The 25,360-nt window shown below is 44.9% G+C and overlaps 1 protein-coding gene across 15 annotated transcripts in view; it reads left to right on the forward strand.

The window, feature by feature from the left end:
- KIAA1217 (KIAA1217 ortholog) overlaps nt 1-25,360 on the forward strand; it is a 901,007-nt gene that overhangs the window by 784,009 nt on the left and 91,638 nt on the right. The window contains exon 1 of one of the 15 annotated variants that reach the window (XR_012244384.1): nt 11,690-11,817. The exons of the other annotated variants lie outside the window; for them this stretch is intronic. The gene's annotated coding sequence lies outside the window, so the exon portion shown is untranslated. Of the gene's footprint in view, nt 1-11,689; nt 11,818-25,360 lie in introns of those variants that run through there. 15 annotated transcript variants of the gene reach the window in all.

Below are 25,360 nucleotides of genomic sequence, written 5' to 3' on the forward strand. Positions count from 1 at the left end.
GCGCGTGCCCGGCGGCCGTGATGTCCGCCGGCCACCTGCGATCGCTGCACAGAGAGCCAGAACGGGAATCTGTCAATGTAAACAAACAGATCCCTGTTCTGATAGGGGAGGAGAGAGATCATCTGTTCCTAGTGATCAGGAACAGCGATCTCTCTCTACTCCCAGTCAGTCTCTTCCCACCACAGTTAGAAACACCTCCCAGGGAACACACCAAACCCCTTGATCGCCCCCTAGTGTTAACCTCTTCCCTGCCAGTGACATTTATACAGTAATCAGTGGATATTTTTAGCTCTGATCACTGTAATAATGTCACTGGTCCCAAAAAATTTGTCTGCCGCAATGTCGCAGTCCTGCTAAAAATCACTGCCATTACTAGTAAAAAAAAAAATTAATAATAAAAATGCCATAAATATATCCCCTATTTTGTAGACGCTATAACTTTTGTGGAAACCAATCAATATACGCTTTTTGCAATTTATTTATTTATTTATTTTTTTACCAAAAATATGTAGAAGAATACATATTGACGTAAACTGATGAAGAAATTTTGTTTTATTTAATTTTTTTTTTTTAATATTTTATTATAGAAAAAAAGTCAAAAATAGTCTTTTTTTCTTTCAAAATTGTCGTTTTTTTTTTGTTTATAGCGCAAAAAATAAAAACCGCAGAGGTGATCAAATACCACCAAAAGAAAGCTCTATTTGTGGGGGAAAAAATGACCTCAATTTTGTTTGGGTACAATGTCGCACGACCGCGCAATTGTCAGCTAAATCGACGCAGTGCCGTATTGCAAAAAATGGCCTTGTCATTAAGGGGGTAAATGCTTCCGGGGCTGAAGTGGTTAAGCCTTTACTGCTCTATACAAAGCAAAAACAGTTTTGCCTTTTAAAAGTTCTACTGTTAGGCCTGATTCACATCTAGGCTTTTTTAGTGCTTTTTTGCATTTTGCAGATTTGCTCTACAGAACGTGTTCCATAGGAAACCATGATAGATGGGATGTAGTGCAAATCTGCAAACTGCAAAAAGCACTAAAAATGCATAGGTGTGAATCAAGGCTTAAGGTACACTTCAGGAAAAACTGAAAATGAAGAAAAACCGCCTACCCGCCTATTACTTTATACTTTCATCCAAGTATTGCTGTACTACACCAGTCCGCTCCTATTGTCAGTAGTCCGATGCTCCTATGTTAGAGCACCAACTGCAGACTGCAGTCACTTTCCTAGCATAGCCGCCCCACCTTGTATTGTATAGCCCTCTCCTCTGTATGGAGTATCTAATTCCTGTCTGTGCTGGTCCAGCTCCTCCAGATCTTTCCTCCCCAATCTGACCGTCCCTAGCCTGGCCCTTTCATTCATTGAATTCAGTTCTTTCCATCATGGAGACTCTGCAGTAAATGTGGGTGTTACCTAGGATGGTCTGCATGCAGATGAAACCTGACAAGGAACGCCCACTCCTCCAGACTGACATCCACTCACATAGCTCCTGACTGTCCCTGATTTCGAGGGGCTGTCCCTGATTTGAAGAAATGTCCCTCTTTCCCCCTCCATGTGTCCCTCATTTTGGTCTGATCTCTATAGTTGTATATAAAATGCACTTTCTTATCTTATAAAAAGTGTTTTCCAGTGCTAAAATTCTAAATTGCTGCATTTGTAAATGTTAAAAGCCAATATAAAGGAATAGGAGTGGCAAAAAAGTCCTTGTGGATTTATTTAATTTTTTTTTGGTTAATTCTCCTTTAAGGGGTGTGTCAGGGGGGCGTGTCCTATGCCTACATACAGTTGCAAGTAGGTGTCCCTCATTCCCATCTGAAAATGTTGGGAGGTATGTACTCATAACTCATATCCTACTGCTTGCATCAGGATTGAGGAGTACAGAAGCAGGGGGCTGTGAAGTTTTCCGGAATATACGTACAGCACCTTGCTGGCCCCTCTCACCGGCCATGATCTGCCCTCATTTCATAGAGAAGCACAGAGACTCATGACATGGTATGTAGTGAAAAAAGAGAGGTTTTATTTAACAATTTTATTACTATATTGGGGTGGGGGTGGGGGTGGGGGGGGGCAAGGCAAAATATAAGCGGATTAAACTTCACCTTTCGCTCTATGGAGCGATCTTCCTTTTTGCTCTTCTATCTTTTCTCCTTATCTGTGGGTGGAAAGGAGCTCTTAACGTTCCGTGCCAGCAGTTTTGTCGGTCATTGAGAAATGTTAAGGTCATTGTCAGAGGCTGGATGTGAGTGGTGAAGATGTCATCTTGACTTAGCAGGCACAAGCTGCTGTCAGAATGGTAGACGGCACCAGACAAGGGAACCTGCTCTCCTTTCATAATGAAATCACATACTCTGAGCTGAATACAGGGGAGGGAGATAGAGACCTAAAGGGGAACTCCAGTCACAACACAGAATTCAGCCATTGGTATACAAAGTGAACAGTTCCTTATCTTCCCACACCAAAGTAAAGGTGACCCTGTCCAAAAGTGTGGTGCCTAAACCCACCAATGTCGTCCACATGAAATGCTTCTGGCATACCTCCCAACTGTCCCTGATTTCCAGGGACTGTCCCTGATTTGGAGCAATGTCCCTCTGTCCCTCATTCCTCCTGATTTGTCCCTCATTTTGGTCTGATCTACATAGATTTATATAAACTGCACTTTTTAGCTATCAAAAAGTGTTTCCCAGTGCTAAACCTTTGATCTGATTTCTAAATTGCTGCATTTGTAAATTCCAAAAGCCAGTATGAAGAAATAGTAGTGGTAAAAAAAAAAGCACTTGTGGGTTTAACCAATCTTGTTTTTTTGTACAATTTTCCTTTAAAGGGGCGTGGCAAGGGGTGTGTCCTATGCCTGCATACTTTTGCTGATAGGTGTCCCTCATTCCCATCTCAGAAAGTTGGGAGGTATGCTTCTAGTGTAAGAATCAGGTGACGCCTAGTACAGCTAGTAGGCCAGCCATTGATAAATCTCTTAATTGAAAACTTCCTCACATGCCGAGTTTCGTCCAGGTAAGGAGGAAAAGTTGCAGCAATTGCCAGATGTAATCATTTCTATAGACATCAATGGGGCTTTTTTTCAGCTGAAACTTGATGGAACTCAGTTCCACCACCTCCGGCTCAGGCCCTCTGCTCCCTGCTCACCACTACTACTTGTAAACACAGAAGTCCGGCTCGTCTCCCAACAACCCCTTTGTCTGCTCACCCACACTCCAATCCCCGGCTTTCTGTGCCTCAAGAAAAGGATGAGTGGGCTGGAAATTTGAAGCTCAGCAACCAGTAGATACATTGTGGACGAAAAAGTGTTAATGCCTGAACCTCCATCCCTGGGTGGGTGAGCTCACCATCCAATGTCTGTGGCTGAAGTCTGCCCCCTCCCTCCCTTCTCTCTCCTGCCTCCGAGCGAGTGAATACAAGGTAAGGGGGGGCTCTGATGTAAGGGGAGCCCTGTGGACTCTGATTTAAGGGGGTATTGGGAACCCTAATTTAAGGGGGAACTCTGATGTAAGTGGGAGGTTCGGTGAACAGAAACCCCTTTGCATCAGAGTCCACAGCATTCCCCTTTAAAAAATATTTTTGCCGTGCGCTGCTAAAGTGTTCAGGATTGGCTTGAAGAAAAGGTGGCAACCCTATGCAGGAGTGCCAAGGCACCCTCACATACCGTGAAGTCCACTGATATTTTTCAGGAAGACAAGACAAAAGGTACATATTTCAAGGCATTGCTTAAAGAGGATCTTCAGCCTGTTTGTAAAAACGTAAAATTCTGCAACTACAAATATTATAGCTGCTGACTTTTAACAAAAGAACACATACCTGTCCAAGGATCCAGCGAATTTTTAGTTCAGGTCTGCTTTATTAAAGAGGTAGTAATAATGAAAAAAAAAAGCCTGCAGATTAATTTCATAATGGGCTAGTACACCATGCATACTAGCACATTATGACACACTTACCTTTCAAAAGGAGCCCTCCAATGGTGCATTGTCAACACTGCCAGGACTTCCATCTTCACCTGCTCCTCCTTCTGGGTTGGCGCTTTCTGTCCTTTTGAATGGCTGGGACCGCGATGATGTCACTCCTGGGTTTGCGCATGGGAGTCAAGATCACGGCACGGCGCTCTCTGCATTGATGGCACGCTGTGCCTTGAATGCCGAACTACTGTAGATGTGTCGGTGATGTCACCGGCTGCATCCCTAGTGAATATCTTCTAAATGGTGCAAGTTTAGAAGATATTCACAGTACCTACAGGTAAGTCCCTAATAAACGCTTACCTATATGTACAAGTCCACAAGAAGACTTTACTACCACTTTAAGCAGACATTAGCTCAAGTTCATCAGTTGGCTTATCTAAGATGATGTCGTCAGTCTGTTGCAGGCCGGTAGATGCATTTCATCACTTTCCTCTTTTCCGTTAATCAGACTGCAGTATCATAACAACCGTTGCCAGTTCTCATCAGTGGGCAGAGAAAGGTGTGACCTCCTAAGCTCACCACCATATGATATACAATCTCTGTGCTTATTCCTTTAGATTTACCAAAACGAAGTTATATGAGGACAACCCTAAACCCATGCAGGCCTGGCCCTTGCACTACATACTTGTTGGTAGATTGTAGAGTCAGATCATGGTGAGCTTTAGGGGTAACGCTAATATTTATACCGAGCCTTCACTCCCCTCACGGCACTACTAAAAATAAAATATGTGAGTGGAGAATCTTTTGAAGCAATTTTGTATTTTCCTGAAGCCCTCTGTGCTCTACCACAATGCACCGCAATGACCCACTTTATTCCCTTCTCCACCGCGACCTTTAGAAAAATTCACATTAGGTTAAATCACAAATGTATTTATTTGAATTCCACTCAGTGATCATGACATATCTTGTCTGGTTCAGGGTTATTGAAGTGCCGGCTATTCGCCCTCCATGTGTGCAGGCGTGCTGCGTACCCCCGCACACCGCAGTCTGCTTAGAGGAAAGTTACACAGCAGTCAGCGGCTTCCAGGGCAGGAGACGGGCAACGATGGCTGCTGTGCTCGGCTTGGAGGCCGGCTAGGAAAAACATCATGTTGGGAGGGGAATGTGGTTTGTGTCGAGTGTCTTAAAGCAGGGAAATGAAATGTTTCTGCTTTGGCATGCCTTTTCCTTGTCAATGAGAGGTTACAACCGAGTGTTGTATTTTTAAACATCAAGTGTTTCCGTGCTCTGTGGATCATGGGTTTAGACGGCCTTGTATTACCGCCGCTTTTGTATGGATTTTGGCTTCCATGTATCCCCAGCGGTATAACATGGACTTTGGCTGCCTTGTATCCCTACCTGGTAGAACACAAAATTTGGTATTCCTGTATTTTGTGTTACACGCAGTTTGGTATCCTTGTAACCCCACTGGTCTAAAGTGGATTTTGGTATCCCTACTGGTAGACCATGGAAGTTGGCATCTCTGTATCCCCACATTTTACATATTAGTATTCCTGCCAGGGCTGGGGCAAGGGGTGTACAAAAGGGACGGTTGCCCTGGGCACAGCGTGTATTGTAGGGATGGGGGCTCTACAAGTTCCTTCTACTATAAGCTGAACAGGAGTAGTGACAGCGGCATCACTACTTATGTCAGCCCAGTGCTGGAAGCGGCAGATAGAAGAGGATCAAGCCAGGAGGAGTGGGCTGTGCTCTCTCTCCCCCTCCTCCTCATAGGCTTCCACATAATGAAGGGTGGGGGGTGCAATTTGGCATCTTTGCCCTAGGCACTGGATGATCTTGTCCCGGGATTGATTCCTACATCTTACCTGGAAGTTGGCATCCCTGTATCACTAATCTTAGATATAGTTTAACATTCCAGCATCTTACATGGAAGTTGGCATTCCTGTAACCCTACGTCTTGCATAAAGTTCAGAATTCATGCATCTTACATGAAAGTTTTTTTTTTTTTTAAAGGTAAATTTTATTTGGTTTTGTGGTACAAGACAAACATACGAACATAAATACACATATTTCGAGCAAACATTGCTCATTGCAGTACAGAGTGTAAGACAATGGTATACATTTGGCATACATGTTTTCATATTGTTCAGCTGTATATGTCTATTTAATTTTATTAATAAACTTGGTATCATTGACTGGAATTTCTTTGTTAGCTTTATATGGCAGGTGTGATAGTGTTTTCAGAGTTAGTCCACAGACCCCATATTTTGTGAAATTTTTTTGGGCATCCTCTGGCTTCGTATGTTAATTTGTATAATGGTATGGCTTGATTAACCATGGTCAGCCAGAATGCTATCGTAGGTGGGGATTGTGATTTCCAGTGAATGGTAATAGATTTTTTGGCATAAAATAACACAATTCTCAAGAAAGTTTGCTTGTTTTTGGATATACTCTCATCATCCACATATCCTAGTAGGCATCTCAGGGGATTGCAGATATTAGGCAATTGAGTCAAGGAACTGACAAAAGCAGTGACCCCTGACCAGAACCGCCTGATCTCGGTGCACTCCCACATCAAGTGGAAAAAGGTGGCCTCCATGATGCTGCATCTGGAGCACATTGCCGATGGTAGTTTTTTAAGTTTAAATAATAAGGATGGCGTGAAGTATGCTCTATATAATAATTTGGTCTGTATGACCCTGTCCCTGGAAGAGATGACAGAGGGGACCTGGAGGGGAAGTATGTCCTGCCAGATATCCTCCGTCAGCTCAGGGATATCAGCTTTCCATTTAGTGAGCGTGTTACTAAGTCTGCGCGTTGTAGTGTGGAGTAGAGTTTTATAATATGTGGAGATTAATTTGTCATGGGAGGGATCTATTAATAATTGCTCTAGCGGAGATAATCGAACAGTCATATTACGCAACCCAAACTGGGTGGTTGCTGTGTGGCGTATTTGCAAATAAAGAAAATAGGCTGTGCGTGGCAGTTGGTAGTCCTGGCGAAATTCCTCAAATGACCGAAACGTATTGTTTGAGAATAAATGCATTATGGTTTTTACCCCTTTTTTCGACCAGTATTCTCCATCTGTCCTACGGGCGAATTCCTGTAGATTTGGGTTCCCCCATAATGGAGTGTTTGGGGAGTAGATACGATGTTCAGTGTCTGGCAGCATTTTAGTTAGTTTAAGAATTCGTAAAGTCATTTCAAGGATTTTAGTGCTTTCCCTCCCTCTGAGAGATAGACGGTGGACCAGATACTGTAGGGATTCGTAAGAGGTGAGTATGGCTGCTTCTAGGGACGTAGCCGCATTGTTGGTTTCAGGGAAGAACCACCAATGGGCATGAACCAGTTGTGCGGCTATGTAGTATGTCTGAAGACATGGTAGTGCCAAACCTCCCTCCGACACCGGCAGTTGAAGAGTATTTTTTGCAATTCTCACCATTCCCCCCTTCCATATGAAGGTGATAAGAATAGAATCAATCTCTTTAAATTTAGTTTTGGTGATATATACTGGTGAATTGTATAGGATGTATAGGAAACGTGGAAGTAATATCATTTTAAAGATATTTATCCTACCTAATATCGTTAGGGGAAGATTGGTCCATGTCTTCAGTGTGGTCTTCATTCTGCTAATAAGTGGGTCTAGATTATATTTACTATAAGAGGATAGAGGATGTTGAATCATGACCCCCAGGTATCTGAAAGAGTCGACTATTTGTAGCGGCAAGAGGAAGGGGGTGTAAACACCGCATCCGGATCTATTTTAAACATAAGGGATTTGTCCCAATTAACTTGAAACCCTGAGAAAAGGCCGAACTGTCGAATAATTTCCAGCAGGGTTGGGAGTGACGACTGAGGGTCCGCCAGGTATATTAACATGTCGTCAGCGTATAAAGATACTTTCTCTTCTAGGCCCCCAATCGTCAGTCCCTTTATTTCCCCACTGGATCTTATCAGTGCTGCCAGAGGTTCTATCGCAATTGCAAATAGCAACGGTGACAGGGGGCAACCCTGCCTAGTACCCCTTTTAATCAGAAATGGGTCGGTTACTGATGCATTTATCCGCAGCCTAGCAGTAGGCTGTGAATATAATAATTGAACCCACTTGATAAAGGTATTTCCAAACCCAAATTTCGCCAGGACTTCCATTAAATAAGGCCATTCGACCGAGTCAAATGCCTTGTGTGCATCTAAGGCCAGCACCGCTCTAGTCCCTACAACATCATGGGTGGCCTGCAGGTTTGTGATCTTACATGAAAGTTGGCAGCCCTGTACCCCTATGTCTTACATGTAGTTCAGAATTCATGCATTTTACATGGAAGTTGGCATCCCTGTATCCCTATGTCTTACATGTAGTTCAGAATTCATGCATCTTACATTGAAGTTGGCATCCCTATATCCCTACGTCTTACATGTAGTTCAGAATTCATGCATTTTATGTGGAAGTTGGCATCCCTGTATCCTAGCATCTCCAGCGTCCAGCCGCGAGGGGGGGCGGGTCTTAGTAATTGTTCCCCGCTGCAGCGATCCCCCTCACTGTTCAGTGCAGGCAGGCAGCGCTGCCAGTAGTGTCCTGACTCCCGCAGCCGGCTGTGGCATCGGACCCAGGGACAGCGCGGGTCCACCGCCCACATTTCGCCAGTGCTCCCCTTCGTTCAGTAGGCAAATTAGGCGGTCGCGAGGCCCCTGTAAGCGCGAGGCCTTAAGCGATCGCCTAATTTGCCTAATTAAAGAGCCGCCTCTGCTTACATGTAGTTCTGGATTCCTGCATCTCGCATAGAAGTTATCCCAGGTTCATGACAGCCTGGACCTAGAGAAAATTGGATGAATGATGCCGGCTGTCATTCAACTCAGATGACTGAGGAGTGAAGTTCTGTTTTAAATCAAACTGCTTGCTGCTCCCCCCACACTAAGCTTTCTATCTATGTTGGAGCTAGGTCTTTCAGAGTCCAGATAACTGCTGCTTCTGTGATCCTTCACTTGTCCATACCACAGGTAGGCAGAAACACAGATTGGATGTGGGTCAGTGGTTTTCAAAGTTAAAACTTCATTGCACGGAATAGTCCCTGTAAATTAGGTGCAGCTGACAACCATGAAGTTCATCAGCTTATGTTTGACTCTGAGGCAAAAGTTGTCTATACGATGTAGCACTCTCCTAGATAGGCTGCTAGTTAGGTTAGGTAAATGTAGTTCTTGTAATCAGTTGAGCAGCGTGTGATTGTTCTGGTCTGCTCTGAGTTTCACTGGCTGTGGGATTGATTGCTTCCCTCTGCCTTCCGGATAGGTCTAGAAAGTAGAGGGCTGGATGAAGCAAATTAGCAGCTTAGTATTTATGTTGTCTCAGCCAGTCCCTGGGGGAGGGTGGCCACATGATGGCTGGGATTGAGCAGAAATAGTCTGAAGCCTGGAGCTGCGAAGTCCTTGTCCAGGAGGAGAAGTTCCCAGTCTGAAGGGCTGCTGCCCTTCTGGGCAGCCCAGCAGCCGATTTTACCTTTTCTCATTGAGGTCCCATCTGAGACAGAGCTGGGTGGTCTATTCTGCTAAATCCTCTAAAGTTAAGGGAAGAATTTCACTGGGGGCCTGGTCTAGAAGATTCACTGAGGAGTTGCCTGCTTGATACTGGAGGGAGGTATCCAAGTATCCAGGGACACTGCAAGTACTGAACTGAACAAAGGATTCCTAGTGACTGTTGCTGCTAATATCTCTAACCTACTGATACTAATGCTTGCCTGGCCTGGGACAATGCTGAAGGTGTTCTGGTGCTGTCCAATTTCTGAGCTACTGCTGAAGGAGCCGCTCTGAGAAGTGGTGTGACAGTGAAGAATGTCCTTAATCTACTGCTTGGTGTCCATGGAGTGTCCTGCAGCTCCCTATGCAAGTTTATCAGCAATACATTTTAAAACGAAACCCCTAGAGCCAGAGGAGTGGCTGTTACTGTGTATCTGGTTGCCATTGCATCTATTTGGGGGAAGAACCTGGAACTAATCTAGCAGCCCTTGCAGGGGTAAACTACACTATTTTGTGCATATCCAGTTTTCTGTTTTTAATACCTAGTACTATATCTGCCTCAGGGCCGCACTATTGCTGCGGCAGGGCGGCCCTGCTGCGCCAAATCGCCCACATGTACCTGATTTAGCATTTTCCGCTAGGGGCACGCACGCCGCCCCAGCTGTGCTGTCATTCGCTACAGCACAAGCCGATCAGTGGGTCCCAGACCAATGATTTATGGCTGGGATCTGCTGAGTGAATGAGAGAAGAGAGACCTGGCTCTCTACAGACAGCAATGATGAGTCCGTTTTTTTCAAAACAGGGAGTAAAAACAGGCACATCACTAAGTAAAAGCAGAACACATTACACACAGTAAACATTGTAAGGCACACAGTTAACCTTTTGATTGCCCCTAAATGTTATCCCCTTCCCAGCCAGTACCATTAGTACAGTGACAGTGTATATTATTAGTACTGATCACTGTATTAGTTGCACTGGAGATGTCAGTATTTCCGATAATAGTGGTCTCTGCGGCGGATTCACAGCGAGATCACTTTTATTGGTGGCGGGAGAGGGCCCCCCCCCCGCTGCACTCCAGTGCCCTCCCTTGCTTACCGGAGCCGTCGGCAGCGGCGGAGGCGATCGGATCCTTTTCCTTGCTGGGTATGGAGAAAAGTGAGGGGAAGATGCCCCCCACCTGTCTCCATACCATTGCAGGGCGGAAGCGACATCAAAACATCACTTCCGCCCATAGCTCTTAAAGGGCGATTTATTTATTTTTTCTTTCAAATGACAAAAAAAAATATATATTTATTTTTTATTGCATTTTAGTGTAAATATGAGATCTGAGGTCTTTTTGATCCCAGATCTCATATTTAAGAGGTCCTGTCATGCTTTTTTTCTAATTACAAGGGATGTTTACATTCCTTGTAATAGGAATAAAAGTGACACAATTTTTTTTAAAAGAACAGTGTAAAAATAAAAAATAAAAGGTAAAAAAAATAAGAAAAACATTTTTTTTTTTTAAAAACGCGCCACCCCGTCCCGCCGAGCTCACGCGCAGAAGCGAACGTATACGCGAGTAGCGCCCGCATATGAAAACGATGTTCAAACCACACATGTGAGGTATCGCCGCGATCGGCAGAGCGAGATGATGTGCCTACCCCTGGGTTCATATTATCAGTTACCATGGCGTTCACACATTTGTTTTCTTCAGTGTACGCTTTATAGGTTCAAAGTTTGGAAGGTACTAATAACATACCAAGCCATACAACTCTGTCCCAAGCTATATCACCAAACTATTCTTTTTTCTTTTTTCACTTCCTCCACTCCTCGCCTCCAGGACTTCTCCAGAGCCTCTCCCATCCTTTGAAACCTCCCTACTCCAATCATTAGCTCTGACTCTGTCTGAGCTTTCACTTTCTCTAACAACTCATCCCTCCTAGCTATTTTCTCTTATATCACTTGATCCTCCTTTTTAGATTGCAAGCTCTCATGAGCAGGGTCCTCCTAACTCTCTCTTCTATTGAATTCTGTTGCAATTCTGTTGTCTCCCTTTATTTTGTAAAGCACTGCGTAAATTGTTGGTGTTATATAAATCCTGTATAATAATAATAAAGTATACGGGAATGACACATTCTTTGGAGTGCTAACTTCAGAATGATGTCTGCATCCAAGGATGCCAAATTCCTTGTTACCCTGCAGGCTGCATGGGGTGAATGAGAAACAGTGCAGCCTGCAGCGATCGGAGTCCGCCTCTCTCGCTGAACTCTGTATATGTGTGTGTATATGTGTGTGTGTGTGAGCTGCAGTATCAGGAGAGAGCAGAGATCACATGTTGGAGCGGAGATCACCGTCTGCTCACTTCATTCTAGCACTATGCTCAGTCAGTCTGCCTGTGCTCTCCCCAGCCTGACATCCCACTGATATGTAAGGTGAGTCTATGCATTGCTTTGTATACGTTGTCTCTTGCACTAGCACTCTGTCTTTGTCTTTTTTTGCCTGCAGCTGTTATTATGGGAATTTCAGATATTTGTCTGGGGGTTCCTGCCTTTTATTTGTTAAAAAACAAAAATATGTTCACGATTAGATTCACAGCAACTCGAGAACACTGCGAAAACCAGAGCTGCATTGACCCTCTCAGTGTCTGTGAAGATGTATATGTATGCTAACTGTGTTAGCTGGCTATATTTGCATGATATATTTTTGTTTCTATGTGGTTTTGCGTATTGGTCTGTTAATTATTTTACATTTTTTCTACTGGAATAATATTCAAGATAATCTATCAACATGCTACATTTCCATAGCTTCCAACAGACCTAGTTTGCAGGACAGTTCTTCTCTTTGACCAAAATCTCTTCATCCATCTGTCCTTCATAACTGCCCCTCGTTTTGATCTGATGTATAGACCAGTATAACCTGTAAGTACCTTTTCACACAAGGGCGACCCGTCAGGCGACTTAACCGCCTGACAAGTCACACTCCATGCATTGCAATAGAACCGTTCTTATAGGAGCGACTCAAGTTGCTCCCACTTAGAAAAAGGTTCCTGTACATTTTGGGGCGACTTCGGATCGGCTTGTGTTGACTTCTATACAGAAGTTGTTTTTCAAACTGCCGCTGAAATCGCGGTGTACGGGGCGGCTTCAGAATCAGATGAGAGTTGGACGACTTTGAAGCCGCCCTTTTGTGAACCAGCACTAAATGTCTGTGTTGCATAACACCAACATAAAGGACAAGTAATGATGTTGGTGATGGAAACCGGTCTAGAGTTTGTAGCTTACCCCTCAGACATTGATTTGTTATATGTATGTACACCTACAGTATATATATATATATATATATATATATATATATATATATATACACACACACATACGGATATATATTCTTTATATGTTTATATTTATACACACCCATATATTTCCCACCAATTATCCCTTACAATTTTGCACCCATTTTACCTTTCATATGGACTGTATTTTTGCGCAGGTTCAAATTGTGCTTATCTTTGTACTTTAAAAACAATGCACACCGATTGTGGTGTATATGTATTATATATATATATATATATATATATATATATATATATATATATATATATATTTACATTTTTTTTTTTTATAGTGCTTACTCATTAGCCCTGAGGAAGGGGGTGGCCATTCCCCTGAAACGTGTTTCTTGCTTGACGTACCTTTTTATACTTTTAATAAACATCCTATGAACCATACATCAAAGCCGCAGTTTTCTGGACACTAGGCGCTCCTTCATTCCCACTCAAGATTCCTCAAAAGTTGTGGAGTTCATTTGGTAGAACAGCTATTTTCTACATTTTTTTTTTCACCAAAGATGACCATAGTAGAATTATGTAGATCAGCCGTTCTCAATCTTTTTACCCATGAAGAACCCTTGAAATAATTTTCAGGTTCTCAGGGAACTCTAGCTAAAAAGGATTATACCTAGAGCTCCTGGTACATTAGTATGACCAATAGGTTGAAGAACATTTGAAATAAAAAAAATAATATGGCGTACCTAGCAAATTAGGGCAGATCATTTTGTTAATAAAACCCTACAAAATTATGTCCGTTTTATTCTTGAAATTAATAAAAACTGAAAAAGAAAAGTTAGACAGTAAAAGCTGGGGCTTCGTCTAACATAAGTGCTCAATGTAAAATTGACCCCTCTGGATGGGTGGTTTTGTGCAAAATTTCCTTTTTGTGTTGACGGCCAGTGTAGAGGTGTTCTCCTTGTATTTGGGGTCAGGGTAGACATGTTCCCCTTGTATTGGTGGTCAGGGTAGACGTGCTCCCCTTGTATTGGTGGTCAGGGTAGACGTGCTCCCCTTGTATTGGTGGTCAGGGTAGACGTGTTCCCCTTGTATTGGTGGTCAGGGTAGACATGCTCCACTTGTATTTATTGGTGGTCAGGGTAGATTTGCTCCTCTTGTTTTGGTGTTCAGTGTAGACTTACTTCCCTTGTATTGTTGGTCAGTGTAGACATGCTCCCCTTGTATTAGTGGTCAAGGTAGAATTACTCCCCTTGTATTGGTGGTCAGGGTAGACATGCTCTCCTTGTATTGGTGGTCAGGGTAGACTTGCTTCCCTTGTATTGGTGGTCAGGGTAGACATGCTCTCCTTGTATTGGTGGTCAGGGTAGACTTGCTTCCCTTGTATTGTTGGTCAGTGTAGATGTTTAACAACGTCTGCCTGAAACATCTGATACTTAGTGTCCCTGTTTCCCATTTTTAAAACTTAGGAGATATGCATATCTATCTTCAGTTTTCTGTAAAGTGTTGGAGTGTGTAGACAACCTTTTCAGGCAAGAGCCTTTTTTCCTTTTGAAGGAAGGTATGGAGGCTACCTTTTGCGATCTTTCTGATCATTTTCAGAGGGAGGTCACTGTTTGCAGCCTTCTTTTACCTTACGTGAATTCTTGAAAAATTTACTCTTTTCAATGATCCACCCCAGCACTGCAAGGGTTAAATTCTTGTTAAGTCTAAGACAATAGTAGGCAACCTTTTGAGCACAGTGTGCCAAAAAATGTTTTCAAAGAAATTGTGTGTGCCGATTTTATAACAAAAAAAATTTCAACTTCACACTCTCAATCACGAAAAGGATTTTCTATAAAGTAAATGCTGCACACTATTTTAGTAGTTGGAAATTAACATCCTGCACTCTCACGCCTCAGATCAGCCCCAATTCCTGCAACTCCACACTTCAGATCACTGTCCCCCCTGCAAATCTATTTCACCGCTGTAACCCCCTGCACCTCTTCCCCACCACTGTACTACCCTGCACCTCTGCCCCACCACTGTACTATCCTGAACATCTACCCCACCACTGTACTATCCTGCTCATCTGCCCCACCACTGTACCCCCCTGTACATCTGCTCCACCACTGTACCACCCTGCTCATCTGCCCCACCAATGTACCCCCTTTCTCATCTGCTCCACCAATGTAACCCCTTGCACATCTGCCCCACCACTGTAGCCACCTGCTCATCTACACCACTACTGTACCCCCTTTCTCATCTGCCCCACCAATGTACCCCCCTGCTCATCTGCTCCACCACTGTAACCCCCCTGCTCATCTGCCTCAACACTGTAACCCCCTGTACATCTGCCCCACCACTCTACCACCCTGCTCATCTGCCCCACCAATGTACCCCCTTCCTCATCTGCCCCACCAATGTACCCCCTTTATCATCTGCCCCACCACTGTAACCCCCTGCACATCTGCCCCACCACTGTAACCCGCTGCACATCTGCCCCACCACTGTACTACCCTGCACATCTGCCCCACCTCTGTACCCCCCTGCTCATTTGTACCACCACTGTAACCCCCTTACATCTGCCCCACCACTGTACCACCCTGCTCTTCTGTTCCACCACTGTAATCCCCCTTTCTCATCTGCCCCAACAATGTTACCCCTTTCTCATCTGCCCCACTACTGTACCTCCCTGCACATCTGCCCCACCTCTGTACCCTCCTGCTCTTCTGTTCCACCTCTGAACCCCTCTTGCTCATTTTCCCCACCGCTGTACCCTCCTGCTCATCTCCTCCACCGCTGTACCCTCTTCTCATCTATGATATGTGTGATACACAGAGTGGTGAAAGGAAGCATAGATGAGACACATCTACCTGTCCTGTTCACACTCATCCTGCTGATCCATTTCTCGCATCCAGCCCACATGCTTGTATGTGATGTATGTGATGTATGTGATGTATGGGATGTATGTGATGTATGGGATGTATGTGATGTATGTGATGTATGTGATGTATGGGATGTATGTGATGTATGGGATGTATGTGATGTCACATACAAGCATATGGAATGGATGCACAATGATGAGCTCAGGTCAGGGGCATCTTCTAAAAGCAGTGGGCCTGTGTGCAGGATCATAAGTTGGGCCTCCACAGCTGAGAAAAAGTGGTTGGGTGTGATTTTCATTTCGCTGAATACTGGCTGTGGATTAAAGGGACACAGAGTGCCGGGGTTCAGTAGTAAGTGACACAAAGGTTCAGGAATAATTTCAACAAAGTTCCCAGAAGCTCAACAGTAATTCCACAAACTGTCCCCTGATTGTGGTTTTCTCAATCACAGTGAAATTCCTTTTTTCTGAGATTTGTAGTGGCAACCAAGCGAGTCATCTTCCTCCAGATGGTGGGAGGGGCTAGCAGGACTGTGATTGGCTTTAGCAGTGGCCAATGAAAGTCCTCCTCCTCCTGGAAACAGGGACCCCCCCAGCAGAACTGCACCCAATCTCTTCCCCATCACAAAAGCTGATGATCGCAGCTACAGCAAAGTTAGAGAACCAAACAATGTTTCCCATCTTTTACAATGTGTGGGGGCACAGTGCCTCCCCCTCAGTGCAGGTTCGGCGTGGGGAATTCTGAAATTGGAATGCATTAGTGTCTCACCGACACTTCCCTGCGCTGCTCTGCTGATGGGGAGGGAGCCAAGTGCCGGCAAAAGAGGCTTCGTGTGCCACTTGCGGCATCAGTGCCTCCTGCATTTAGCATGTATAGCTGCATTTACTTGCGTTTAATCGAGCTTAGGATGTCTAATCGGATGAGGTTGAGGTTGACAGCCCTGCCACAGGATATTCAGGGGACGGTACTTTGCATTGTTACAATGCAGGGCATTGTTTTCCTTTTTTTCCTAAGTTTTTCCTAAGTTTATTAAAGGAGAAGTGTGAGAAAAAACAAACAAACACACATACTCCCCTCAATGCTGCAGCATCAGTGTGATGGTGCAGTTGTCCCCTTCTGGCCTTTATGCCTGAGAACTGAGCGATCACATGACTGCTGATCATTCAATTCTTGGTCCACTCTGAGCAGAGAGCGGCTACTGTCAGTCACCACTCTCTGTTCCTCCAGTGCTCGCTGATGCACTGGGCAGGAGAAGGGGCGGGAGCAGCTGTCAGCAGTACGATGAGAAGCTGGGCCTGTTGCCAATCAAAGCATCTGGGTGGATCCTGACATTATTGTCAGGATCCTTCCGTTGTCTGGATCAGCTCTGGGATGTCAGCCAACAGCAGACTGATTTTAGGTCATATGAGAGCACAAGTAAATGTACTCCTGTGACCCAGAAGAGAAGTAAAAAAAACTTTGGCCACACTTCTGTTTCGCATGGACAGAGAAGTCCAGTACTGTGTACTACATTGCAGCCGTGCACCTGCACCACACTTCTAATGTGAACAGGACACATAGACAACTTTTGGTTTTTAGGCCTCAGCACAAGGGTGAAGCAATTCTAGAATGACTGTTTTCAGAATATACCAGGGCAGGCCGAGGCTGAGTATTTCAACATTATGTATTAATGGCTTCCATCTGTGCAGAAGGGTACCATGACATATCACAATATAATTTGTTACAAATAATTTGCAGCTTGTTTTCTGAATGTTACATCACCATAGGATATAATTTTGGCTGTAGTACTTGACTGATGCTCAATGACACATTCAGGATCAGAAAGATGTCTAGTGCTGATTTAAAATAGCCCCAGACATGGATCATATTCTCCCCTTGCTTCCTGGACATGACGGCCTTCACGTTATATGGCAAAATGTCGAGTGTTGTTATCGCAGCAATCAGTGATGCCTTTTCTCAGTTGTGACTTCCCTGCATTTATGACAGGTGAAATTTGCTTTCTGTTGCTTAGAGCTTATAGTGGATATGGTATCTGTTCAGCAAGAATATTGTTTTTACTCTTAGCCCCGGTTCACACAGGGGCGGCACGACTTGCAGGTCGCCTCACCGAGGCGACCTGCACACGACTGCCACGGCGACTTGCAAAACGACTTCTGTATAGAAGTCTATGCAAGTCGCCCCCAAAGTAGTACAGGAACCTTTTTCTAAGTCGGAGCGACTTGCGGCGCTCCTATTAGAACGGTTCCATTGTACAGAACAGGAGGCGACTTGTCAGGCGGCTAGGTCACCTGACAAGTCGCCCCTGTGTGAACCGGCACTTACTATGCTGTCTACTGTCTCCCTGCAGTCTAGCTCTGCAAGATACTTTCGGCTGGATTCACACCAGTGCGAACTGGATTCTGGTTTCCCCAGATCCAATTCGCATGGCTGGAGATTGTGACCGGCAATTTATGGAGCTGGTTCACACATCTCCGGAGTGGCTCTTGTGCGAATTGCACAGGAGCCCTGTGCGTCTTCTGGTCCTTTTTTAGGTCCGAATTCAATCAAAATTTTGGGCTGAAATCGAGCCTGAACCAGTGAATGGAGACGCACCGGACCGCCTGCTGTGGGCCACTCCGTTGCTCAGTGTGAACCCAGCCTCAAAGCTGAAGCTTAGGCCTCATGCACACTGGGCATTTAGCCCTGATGCATGAGACTGGCATTTAGGCACAAGCAAACTCTCCAGCCTCGCTGCTGGCAGCCTATAGAAGTCTGTGAGAGGCTGATGGCTGCTGCTGCTGGATAGTGCACCGAGCAGTATAGTGCAGTATTCGCCCAGGGGTGAATGCCTGGAATGCATACTGCTTGCATTGCGGGCATGAGTCCCTGGGTGCACATTGCACTAAAACAGAAGTAATGCTCGATGCAACCTCCAGCAGCTGTCAGTCTTTTACAGCCTGCCAGCAGCATTGCTGGGTGGTTCACTTATAGCAGGGGTCTGCAAACTTTCTAAACAAAGGGCCAGTTTACTGTCCTTCTGAATATAGAGGGGCCACACTGTGGCCTGTGTGTAGAAAATGGCCTGGCATCAGTGGGAATAAGCCATGCCTTATATTTGGTATGGGGGGGGGGTATAGTGCCCCTTCATTGGTATTAGTGGGAGGAATAGTGCCCCTTCTTTGGTGTCAGTGGGAGGAATAGTGCCCCTTCTTTGGTGTCAGTGGGAGGAATAGTGCCCCTTCATTGGTATTAGTGGGAGGAATAGTGCCCCTTTATTTGTGACAGTGGGAGGAATAGTGCCCCTTCATTGGTGACAGTGGGAGGAATAGTGCCCCTTCATTGGTATTAATGGGAGGAATAGTGCCCCTTCTTTGGTGACAGTGGGAGGAATAGTGCCCCTTCATTGGTATTAGTGGGAGGAATAGTGCCCCTTCTTTGGTGACAGTGGGAGGAATAGTGCCCCATCATTGGTGTCAGTGGTAGGAATAGTGCCCCTTCTTTGGTGACAGTGGGAGGAATAGTGCCCCATCATTGGTGTCAGTGGTAGAAATAGTGCCCCTTCTTTGGTGACAGTGGGAGGAATAGCGCCCCTTCATTGGTGTCAGTGGGAGGAATAGTGCCCCATCATTGGTATCAGTGGGAGGAATAGTGCCCCTTCAATGGTATCAGTGGGAGGAATAGTGCCCCTTCATTGGTGTCAGTGGGAGGAATGGTGCCCCTTTATTGGTGACAGTGGGAGGAATAGTGCCCCTTTATTGGTGTCAGTGGGAGGAATAGTGCCCCTTCATTGGTGTCAGTGGGAGGAATAGTACCCCTTCATTGGTATCAGTGGGAGGAATAGTGCCCCTTCATTGGTATCAGTGGGAGGAATAGTGCCCCTTCATTGGTGTCAGTGGGAGGAATGGTGCCCCTTTATTGGTGTCAGTGGGAGGAATAGTGCCCCTTCATTGGTATCAGTGGGAGGAATAGTGCCCCTTCATTGGTGTCAGACGGAGGAATAGTGGCCCTTAATTTGTGTCAGTGGGAGGAGGAATACCGTATTGTTAGAGACAGACAGCAATTATCCTACATTATTGGTGTCAGCAAGAGGAATAGTGTCCCAAGGGCCGGATAAAGTTGAGCAAAGCGCCGCAGTTTGGAGACCACTAACTTATACCATCCACCCGTATTTAAACGCTGAAGCCTCATGCATCGGTGCTAAACACCCAGCGTGTTTGAGGACTTCCGTAAAGCACTAAACAACACAAATAAAATACGTATGAGGGAACAGTTTTACCTGTCAAAGAACTTGTGTTTGTTCACCCAGTTAAGAGATTTACACAGCTCTACCACACAATACAGCCCTGTCTCACAGTTTGGTTCTACAAATCTTGTCCTGTCTCCAGAGCTTGACTGGACATTAAGAAGAGAAGCAGAAGACTGATTAGATCATCTCTCTGGCACTCTATTCTCTCCTGTCAGCACGTGAGCATTGCATCATAACGGTCTGTTTCTGGTGCCGCTTCAGGTCCTCACACTTCTTGCAATTAAAATAATATTTATGTATTAATAAACATAAATCTGCATTAATGTGTGTCTTGTATCTCTTTCTGGAGTTCAGCACTAGCAGGAGCTGTTTGGAAAGAGACTGGTTAATGCGCTTCAGTGCACAGCAGTGTACATAATGGGGTTGATTTACTAAAGGCAAATCCACTTTGCACTACAAGTGCACTTGGAAGTGCAGTCGCTGTAGATCTGAGGGGAAGATCTGAAATGAGGGGAAGCTCTGCTGATTTTATCATCCAATCGTGTGCAAGCAAAAATGCTGTTTTTTATTTTCCTTGCATGTCCCCCTCAGATCTACAGCGACTGCACTTCCAAGTGCACTTGTAGTGCAAACTGGATTTGCCTTTAGTAAATAAATCCCAATGTCTTCAGGTTGCTGTATTTCATTGAATGTCTTTGCGTTTTAAGAAAATCCCAGCAGCTTACAGAGGGCTCATACACATTTGTAAGTTGTGACAGTGTGCTCATTGACGCACACTGGGGGTTATTTACTAAAGGCAAATCCACTTTGCACCACAAGTGCAAACTACAAGTGGAAAGTACACTTGGAAGTGCAGTCGCTGTAGATCCCAGGGGGACATACAAGGAAAATAAAAAACAGCATTTTAGCTTGTACATGATTGGATAATAAAATCAGCAGAGCTTCCCCTCATTTCAGATCTACCCCTCAGATTTACAGCGACTGCACTTCCAAGTGCACTTTCAGTGCAATTTCAAGTGCAATTTGCACTTGTAGTGCAAAGTGGATTTGCCTTTTGTAAATAACCCCCACTGCATGATAACCCACCTACGCCATTGATTATGAATGGCACCCCAACATCCTGTACAGTAGAGTGCACCACAACACACATACCGCTAATGGAGATCTGCCAGCACAGTACAGAGTTAATTATGTGAAATATAACGCCCATTCATAACATTACATAGAAAGGAATTCTAAGGATTTTAAAGCACATAAAAAGGTAAGCAGCAGTTTCTAAACATTTTGCAATGTGAATGGGAACATATAACATATAAAATAAGTGTTATCCCAGTTTAACTACAAAAGTGGAAATACACTTGAATCACTTCTTCAAATCTCTGTATTGTGAACTAGGCCTCCGTCAACAAGGGGTTAATCCCATGCCAAGAAGAGATTAAAAATGGCTCCCGTCTTTAAGCCCCCGGAGTTAATATGTGTTGATTTCTGATATTGGTGCGGAATGTAAAGTCAACCAATCTGCAGCATTCAGAGAGTTGACTCCAGTACAGCATACAGCTGACAAAATACCTCTGTGAGGTTGAACACGACATTCCAGGATCCCGCAGCACAAAGAGGCCTTTCATTCGGCCTGTTAAAATACTCCAACCTGAGGGTTATGTTTTTTCGAACAACTTGTGTTAATCACAAGGTACATCTTACTTCCTATGGTATAGGGAATATGGGAGGAAAAAAAGCCACAGCAAGATAAAATGGGTTTATGTTTAAAGCAAAGCCATCAGGAAAGCCATGCAGGGGCTCCTGTCATCTGAAAATGCTAATTGCTTGGCAAACATGCTGGTCCAATGGCTTCGATCCATGGGGGGGGGATACTAACACTGGAGCACACAGAATCTGGTGCAGCTCTGCATAGTAACCAATCAGCTTAGAGGTTTTATTGTCAAAGCTTAACTGAAGTTAGAAGCTGATTGGTTACTACTCACAGCTGCAACAGATTCTGTTTTTAGTAAACCCCCCTCCCCCACTGAGTCACTGACCCACCCAAGCAAGCAGAGCAAGACTCCTTAAAATGGACCTTAACCACTTCAGCCCCGGAAGGATTTGCGCCCTTAATGATCAGGCCATTTTTTGTGATAAGGCACTGACAATTGCGTGGTCATGCAACGTTGTACCCAAACAAAATTTACGTCCTTTTTTTCCCCACAAATAGAGCTTTCTTTTGGTGGTATTTGATCATTTGTGCGGTTTTTATTTTTTGCGCTATAAACATAGAAAGACCGCCAATTCTGAAAAAAAAAAAAAAAAAATTTTAATTAAAGCGGAGTTCCGCCAAAATGTTTTTCTTAAAAGTCAGCAGCTACAAATACTGCCACTGCTGACTTTTAAAATATGGACACTTACCTGTCCAGGGGGCCCGCGATGTCCTCACCCGAAACCGATCTGTCCCTCGGCTCACGGGTGGAGGTGCCGCCATCTTCGGTAAGGGAATCAGGAAGTGAAGCCTTGCAGCTTCCCAGCCTGGTTGCCTACTGCGCATGTGCGAGTCCCTGCTGTCTTCTGGGACCCGTGTGTCTCCCAGAAGACAGCGGGGGGAGGGGACGAACATGGCATAGATACCCGCGGAGCCTGTGGTGATCTATGCCCAGAAGTGGGAGCAAATACCTGGATTATACAGGTATCTGCTTCCCCCTGAAAGGTGCCAAATATGACACCGGAGAGGGGGAGGAATCCGAAAAGCGGAAGTTCCATTTTTGGGTTTAACTCCACTTTATTGCTATAATACATATCCAGAAAAAATATATAAAAAAACAAATTTATTCATCAGTTTAGGCCAATATGTATTCTTCTACATATTTTTGGTAAAAAAAAAGCATATATTGAGTGGTTTGCGCAAAAGTTATAGCGTCTACAAAATAGGGGATAGATTTATGCCATTTTTATTATTATTATTTTTTTTTACTAGTAATGGCGGCGATCAGCGATTTGTAGCGGAATTGCGACATTGCGGCAAACAGATTGGACACCTAACTGACATTTTTGACACTTTTTTGGGAACCAGTGACATTAATACAGTGATCAGTGCTAAAAAATATGCACTGACATTGTACTAATGGCACTGGCAGGGAAGGGGTTAACATCAGGGGCGATCAAGGGGTTAAATGTGTTCCCTGTTTGTGATTACTAACTGTATGGGGGACTGTGTGCCTGAGGAAACACACAGATCCAGTCTTCTTGCTTAACAGGAAGACAGATCTCAGTGTCATCCCCTGACAGAACGGAAATCTGCCTTGTTTACTTTGGCAGATTCCCGTGTTGTCTCTGCTGGGAACGACTGTGGGCAGCCAGCAGACATCGAGTGCTCCGGACCCACTGATTGGCTCCCCTGTTGGCCAATCGGAGCACGTGCCCACGAATGCTAGCGCACGAATCGTCGTACCGGTAAGGCGATTTGCGCAGCCGAGCCAGTACATCTGCAGCGTGTTGTTGGCAAATAGTTAAAAGAGAAGTAAAGCATTCCCCCCCCCCAGTTATACTTACCTAGGTGGATGCAGCATCAGTCCTCCAGCGCCTCTACACTGAGAACCGAGCGATTGAACACCGCCGATCACTCGGTTCTGACAGCTCCCCGAGCAGAGAGCTGCAGACTGTCTAAAACAAGATGTTCATATTTTGTCCCTCCCCCTCCACAAATGCTAAAGCAATATATTAACATATGTACCTTTTTATGTTTATTTTTGTGCTGCAAGGCAGCACTTCCTGGTTTCCTGCCTAGACTAGTCCTATGTCACAGTTAGGGTTGCCACGTGTCCGGGATTCACCCGGACAGTTCGGGTTTTGAATCATGTGTCCGGGTTTCAGTCCACCTGAAACCCGGACACATTATTCAGAAAGCAATGAGGCTCGGAACAGGGCCTGACAGGAGGGTGAGGGAGCAATATGTGTGCCACATTACTATTCTCTTTGGAGTGCCCAAAGGTGTCCCAGGTCTGTTACAATCCTATGGTGTATATTTAAAAAAAAAAAAATCTCTGTGCGCCGCTAAAGTGTCCGGGTTTGGCTGGAAGAAAAAAATGGCAACCCTAGTCACAGCTATGCCAAGAGGGGTTGATTTACAAAAGGCAAATAGACAGTGCAGTTGCTCCAGAGCTTAGTAAGTGAGAAGAAGCTGTGCTGACTTCCATCATCCAATCATGTGCAAGCAAAAGTGCTGTTTTGTTTTGTGTTTTCCTTGCATGTGATTGGGTATTCTTTGCAAAGTGAAGCTTCACCTCTGGAGCAACTGCACTTGCAAAGTACACAGTCTGTTTACCTTTAGTAAATCAACCCCACTGTGTTACTAAGCTGTGTTATATTCGTAATATCTACATTTTAAGTCTTTTCACTGTTATGCTGCACAGTTGCAGCTTGTAAAAAGTCAATATATATGTTGGAAGCTGGTGGCACTTTTGCACCTACATGGGAGCCATCTATATTTGCACAGATGTGCTGCTGGTCTCTTCCAACTCCCAAATACCCGGAAGAGACCGGTGGCAAATCTGTGCATGTGCCTACGTTTTGAAAATGACGGCACGGAAGAGGGGCAGAGGGAAGGGCATGTAGGCATGAGTAAGTTCCACTTTAATCGAGCCATACATAGCTTGAATTTCCACACATTACTGCTGAATGGCCCTCTCGGCTAGGGTTGCCACCTTTTTTCTTCAAGTCAAACCCGAACACTTTAGCGACGCACAGCAATTATTTTTTTTATAGTATAAAATATATTATATTTATATATTTTGCAATTAAATAACATTTCTAATCATATTAAGTTAATCACAAGAGTTCCCCTTTTACGTCCGAACCCGCAGAGTTCCCCTTTTACGCCTGAACCCGCAGAGTTCCCCTACACTGTAAGGGGGGACTCTGCAGACTCTGATGTAAGGGAGAACTCGGGGGACTCTGACATAAGGGATGCTCAGGGAACACCGAGAACTCTGATGCACGGAGAGGACTCTGATGTAAGGGGGAACACTGTAGCTTCTGGTTTAAAGGGGAGCTCTGATGTAAGGGGTGCTCTGAGAACCCCGATTTCCCTTAGTGTACTCACTCAGAGGCAGGAGAGAGAACAGGGGAGGGGGTAGACTTCAGTCACAGACAGGGATGGATGGTGAGCTCACTCACCCCTTGGCACCTCTCATCCAGATGTATCTGAGGCTGCTGGACTTCACTTTTCCAGCCCCCACTTTCCTTTTCTGAGACATAGCGCCAGGGATTGGAGTGTGGGCAGACACAGAGGGGTAGGGGCGGAAGGAAGAGGAGCAGATCGAGCCCTCTCTCCTCTCCTGTCTGTGTGTATGGCAGGGGGGGGGGGGGGGGGAATTGTTAGTGCTGGCTGTGGGCAGTGTGAAAGAGAGTGTAGCAGACACTCTCAGCTTAGACAACTACCCTGTTTCCCCGAAAATAAGACCTAGCGTGATTGTCGGTGATGGCTGCAATATAAGCCCTACACCCCAAATAAGCCCTACCCTGTTTCCCCGAAAATGAGCCCTACCCTGAAAATAAGACCTACAAGGACTTTAACTAGGGCTTATTTGGGGGGTAGGGCTTATATTGCAGCCATC

Source organism: Aquarana catesbeiana, linkage group LG05, assembly GCF_042186555.1.
Source record: "Aquarana catesbeiana isolate 2022-GZ linkage group LG05, ASM4218655v1, whole genome shotgun sequence".
Taxonomy (NCBI): domain Eukaryota; kingdom Metazoa; phylum Chordata; class Amphibia; order Anura; family Ranidae; genus Aquarana; species Aquarana catesbeiana.